Below are 6,572 nucleotides of genomic sequence, written 5' to 3' on the forward strand. Positions count from 1 at the left end.
TATACTCAAAATTAAAATGTATATATTTGTTAACCTAAACAAAGTTATACCACTATTTTTTTCTACTACATCTTTTTTTTTTCATTACGGTATTACATACATATAGGATGTAATGGTAGTGATATTAAAAGAAAAATTATATAATCTATCTCAAAAATATGAAACAAAAAAAATTTATTATGATATTTGCATGTAGTACGCGTAAGAAGCAATTCGTTTAGCATATATAATAATAATAACAATTAAGCAACAAATTTTTCAATATTTTGTAAAGCTTGAAATTGAAGAAAAATTTGTGGATCTTCTTGAATTTTGACTTTTAATATCACTACCATTATATCCTATATGTAAGTAATACCATAATGAAAAAAAAAGATGTAGTAGAAAAAAAATAGTGGTATAACTTTGTTTAGGTTAACATACATAAATTTTGATTTTGAGCATATAACTTTGTTTAGGTTAATAGATACATACATTTTAATTTTGAATATATATATATATTCCATCAAAATGTAGTAATGTAAGAAAAATATTTTAGAATAAGAGAGATTTTGAGAAGAATTAAAGGAGAGAGATAATTTTATGAAGAAAAAATAAAAAAAATTATATAAGGACTGCTTTGACTAATTTTTAAAATTTGATGGATGAAAATGACTTATGTCTAAACTTTCAAGGACTATTTTGACTAATAAAAATTTTTTTATATGTCAAGATGCCACGTGTCACTGACCTGCCACGTGGCGTGTCACGTCATCATGCCACGTGGCACTTAACGTGACACATCATCATCCAATTGACGGAAGGATTAATTTGACTAACAGCTTATCTTTCAGGGACTAATTTGATTAAAAAAATCATTCAGGGACAAAAATGAATATCGCGTGATCTTTCAAGAACGAATTTGAACATTAAGCCCATGATGACTTGTTTTTTTTTTGGTGACCATGATGACTTGTTTAATATCATAATCAATATATATTAATTATTTTCATTAAGATTCTTTTAACTAAAGATGTCCGTTAGATGAGGATGAATTTGTATGAGCAATAATTATTTTACGTTTATTTCAATACGATAATAAATTTATACGTGTTAATACGATAAAAATATAGACAAATAAAAATATGACACACAAATTTTATTATCCATATTAGTATTTAGTTTTATTTTAAAAAAAATATATTATATTATTATTTTTATTAAAATATTTTTATAATTTAACAAAATAAAAAATATCTTTTTATTTAATTTTATAAAAAAACTTAAAATATTTTTTTATGTTAAACAAAATTATTCTTTTAATTTAATTAAATTTTAAATTCAACTAATTTTAATTTTTTATATTTTCAAATTTTAAATAATTTAAAAAATAAATTATTAATATAGATAATATAATCCATGCCTCATATTTTTATTTATTTATATTTTTATTTATTGTATTAATATGTATAATTTATTATTGTACCTAAACAAATACCTAATTATTTAGACTAGAAAAATAATAGGATGGACAAGTTATATACATAGTTATGATTTTCAATAATTCTCGCTCAAGATAAGGTAGTAGCTAGGAGTTTCCATAATAACTGAGGAATCAATATCTCATATCAATTCATGCAAATAAAAGCAATCAGTTTATTTGATTTATGGGCCATGCCATGCAATGTAATATCAAACTCACAATGCTTTATCATTAATTGTCATCATTTAAACTTTGAAAAGCGCACAAATATGCTACGGGTTATGTTCTTTGTATATCAATTATTTTCCATTATTACCTATGGAATTTAATTTTAATTTATTAATAATATAAAAAATTTAAAATTATACATAATTATTTAATTTTATATATTTATGTTTTTTAAGTAATAAATTTAAAAATTAATTATTTTACTAATATGAGAATACACAATTGACTGTTTGGATAAATTTTTTTATTTCATAGTGTATGAAAATTAAGTTGTTACATTAATAGGTTGATTTTTTAATTTAACATTCAATTTTTAGGTTCTAATATTGTTTTTCTATTTCATTTTCAATTTCATACAATTTTATAGTTACAGTTAAAAAAAATTAATAAATTCTAGAAAATTACTCTATTAAGTTAGAATCATTCCAAGCTTTTAATAAATGTAGGTTTATATAATTATATCCAACTACTTATGTATTTAAACTTTAAAGAGTGTTAAAAAAATATGAGTGGGACCCAAGTTAAATTTTAAAAGTGGTAAAGTGAGCATTGACTCCGCTTGAAAATTAAACGAATATCACTCATAAAAATGAAAATAAAAATTTATGCACTCAAATCATCTATTAAAATCAATTATTATATATTTTTATATAAATATATATATATAATTTATATTTTAAAATATATTATAAACTAATAATTAATTTTAGTGTATATTTAATATAATTATAAAAAATAAATTGTAATATTTGCACGTAATTTTTTTTTTAGTTTGCACTAGAATATTTATCAGGCTAAAAGTCTAATGATTAATCTCTCGAGTATTATAGAGGTAGAATATTTATCAGGCTAAAAGTCTAATAATTAATCTCTCGAGTATTATAGAGGTAGAGTAAGCGATCCTCCCAAGTAAGCGAGCATCAAACGCGAAAGAGATAATTAAAGGACACAGATTCTCATTCATCTATGTCAATTTGCGATAATAAAAGGACACAGATTCTCATTCATCTATGCCAATTTGCGATAATATTTGGACGCAAAATTTAAGTAATAAATTTGGAACACAATTTAAGAGGAAAAAAACTAAAATAAAATAAAAATATTAAAATCTAACAATAATAGAGTAAGACAATGACTCTTGACACGATCTAGAAAATCTTTAAGCAAAAAGATATATATTTTCTTTAAATGCTCTTATATATATGCATTCCCTTTTGCATCATATACTTGCCTACATATATAGATAGATAAAAATTAAAGATCCCTTCATTCTATTTTCTCTCTTTTTCTTCTTCTATGCTCCTCTCTTCCTTCAACTAGTTAACCTATCTCTCTGTCTTTTAATTTGCATACAACACATGCAAACAAAGTCAACATAAGAGAAATTCAACTCAAATCATCAAGAAGGAAACAACAAATTCAGAGTGGTCAATGAAAATGAAGCAATTAGAAGATAATGATGATAAGGGGTTGTGTAATAGGCATGTTTGTGAACCCTTGAGATCCTTTGGAAGAAGATGCAATAGGCTTGTTAAGGAGCAAAGAGCAAGGTTCTATATTTTCAGAAGGTGCATCACAATGCTTCTTTGCTGGCAAGATTAATAATATTTAAATTGCTATAATCTTATTTTCTCTCTAAATATACATCCTCTTGTAATTGTATATACAAACTTATATTAGAGAATCAAAATTTTGTCACAAAATTATTTGGTGAAATGATATTATATATATATACTTCTTAAAATATAGAGTGATTTATAATTATATTGCTTTTATCTCACTATTTTAATTTAACCTACTTTAATTCTTGTTGATTGTATGTGTTAAGTTTCTGTGATTGATTGATTTCTACTCTCTCTTTTTTCTATTTAACCTACTTTAAATTCTATCACCCATGGAAACGAATTAAAGTGGTATCTAAAGCCTAATTCAATGGGAGAAATATTAGGAGATTAATATTTTTTTATTAGTATAACTAATATTTGGTTAACATTTATTTTTATATTATTAAAATTTAAAATTTAAAATTTAAAATTTAGTATTTAGTATTTAGAATTTTAATTAAATATTAATAAAAAATAATAAATTTTATTAGCAATGTAGCATTGTTCATTCAATTCATTTATTAATATTTTTTTAATTCTTTAAAATTATTAGAATTTGCGCCCACACATATATAATTATTACTCAGTTAGATAATTAAGTGTAGCTTTCACAAGCTGAGGGACATAAAATTATATATTAAGTTGAAATTCATTGCCTAACCTTTTTAGCTTAGTTCGTTAATTATTATGACTATGCAAAATTAAATTTTATTTAATTTGGGCACCCGTGAGAGGAAAAGACATAAATGGCCCCAAGCTACAGCAAGAGAGAACTAACGAACTTGATCAAACTTCTTATCATAACATTGTGTGTGACACCAAAAATCATTTGATCTGAGTCACAAAGAATGACAAGCATCCATGAATTATTCCAATGTAGTGGGATCCATTTGGTCATTTTCATATCTTAGTGGATCATCCATTGCCAATATATTAATTTTTACCTTTCAATAATTGCATATAATATGTCCAATGATAATAAATAAATAAAATTTGAAATTATATTAAATAAAAACATCAATGACATGTAGAATTGAAGTGGATCTACTTCATAATTGATGAGATTACTTGTCATATTTCTGATCCTTGTTTGACAAGTTATGTTCTAAAAAGAATGAAAGTATTTCCATTGAAAACAAATTAAAATCCCTCCCTTTGGAAAGATTAGCTTGTAGAAATTCAAATGCAGTCGACTTCACGTGAAATTGATACTTAAGAGTCATTAAATAATTTGACTGATTTGACTAAATTTTTATTTAATGACTCTTAGATATCAACTTCACGTGAAGTCGACTTTACTTGAATTTTCACCTTTATTTAATTTAGTTTAGTTTGGGAAGGTCAACGTTTGACCCCACCAAAATTGAGTCGTCAACTAAATCAATTAAACTCTACATGAATGAACTAATAAGTGAAGTGATAGGCATGTCTTGAGATAGCTGATTTTTCAAGTTTGGGCTTGCTTTTGTCTTCATTATTTATTTTATTTTATTTTTTTACTATCTTGATTATTGATAATCATATCATATACATGTTTTTATATAGCTCCGTATGAATTTGAGAAACTCTATCATATAGTTGATAAGGATAAACGACTAATATAAAACCATCCTCAATTGTTGATAAAAAAAGATTTTTTAATAACGATTAAAATATTATCTAAATATTATAAAACATGACAAACATAATGAAATAGAATATTATTTTTATAAGTGACAAATTATTTTTGTATTTAACAAATTATTTATGTATTTGATATAAAATTTTATACAAATATTTAGATAATATTTAAAAAGTATATACAAAAAATCGAATAAAAATTTGAACTCTAAAATTTTTGTATTTAGTAAATCACTTATACATTTGATATAAAATTTTGTAAGAATATTTGGATAATATTTAGAAGATACATACAAAAAATCGAATAAAAATTTGATTTTTAGAATTTTTTTTCAGTTTTTAAAAATATTATTGACCATTGATTAAAAATCACAAAACACTACTTAACTTAAAATTACTAAATCTAAAGATAAAAATATTTTATTTTTTTAATTATATTTATAAAAAATTACATCAAAATTCAATCTCTATGACATTTTTTGAAAATATGTATTTACTGTTGAATATTGTTGTATTTTTAAATTATTTAAAGACATTTTTATCGATAGTAAAATTTGGGTATATTTTTGTCCACGTTTGAATAATTTGAGGGCGTTTTTGGTAGTTAACCCATATTTACTAGTATTATATATATTGCAACTTAAGAACTCAAAGAGAAATAGAAATAAAAGAGAATTTTATGTGTTATTATAGTGTGTATTGTTTCTCATATTGCTTCTCTATTTATAGGCGTGTGAAGTTTATATTTTTAACTTCATTAACTTTGGTTTGCCTTGAGAAGCTGAGTCCTTTAGTATTGAAAATAAAATCAGCCGCCTATATTAATGGGCATCCATTTTGATCTTATTATAACACTCTCCCTTAAATGTCCATTTAGGATTATGCCTCGTTAAAATTTTACTAAAGAAAAACACAATGGGAAAAAACTTTACAAGAAATATACAAATTTAAAAAGTTCAAAACTCTTTTTGATGTTATCTATCTTTCCACCGTTATTTTTGTTAAGTCTCTCTTACTAACTTTGATTAATTCATCATGTAATATAACAATAAAAAATTCATACTAATAATAGTTTAATTAATTTATAACCCACTTTAAAGAACACAACTTAAAAAGGATCTTTAATTATTCGTGACAATTAAATGTTTTGCACAGATATCGTTCAATTTATAATATTATATTCACTAATATTATTATCATTCAATTTCTGGATGTAAAAAATACCATTCACATACAATTATTTTTTTGTCATTATAATAATCTTGATCATAATCACCACCAACATTAATATATAGATAAGAAAAATTATGATTAACCACTACAAAGAATAATTTATTTTTTATTTAAAAAAAAAACTAAAATAAAATTTACCATATAATATTATACAAAACTATCTAATAAGCATGTATATCAGTCATGTCAGAATTTTTTGTTAACAAAAAATAGAATTACTTAATGATTAGTTATTTTGTCAAATTTTTAAATATTTTAGGATTTTATTTTATTTTTTAAATTTCAAACGCTTAAATCTTTTAGATTTTTATTTTTTATATTATTTTCAACCCATCAAAACAAAAAATGATTTGTCACATAATTATATTCTATTTAAAAATTTATTATTAGTTAATAAATTATTATATATATAAAATTAAATTCAA

This window comes from Arachis duranensis, chromosome 9 (assembly GCF_000817695.3).
Source record: "Arachis duranensis cultivar V14167 chromosome 9, aradu.V14167.gnm2.J7QH, whole genome shotgun sequence".
NCBI classification, from domain to species: domain Eukaryota; kingdom Viridiplantae; phylum Streptophyta; class Magnoliopsida; order Fabales; family Fabaceae; genus Arachis; species Arachis duranensis.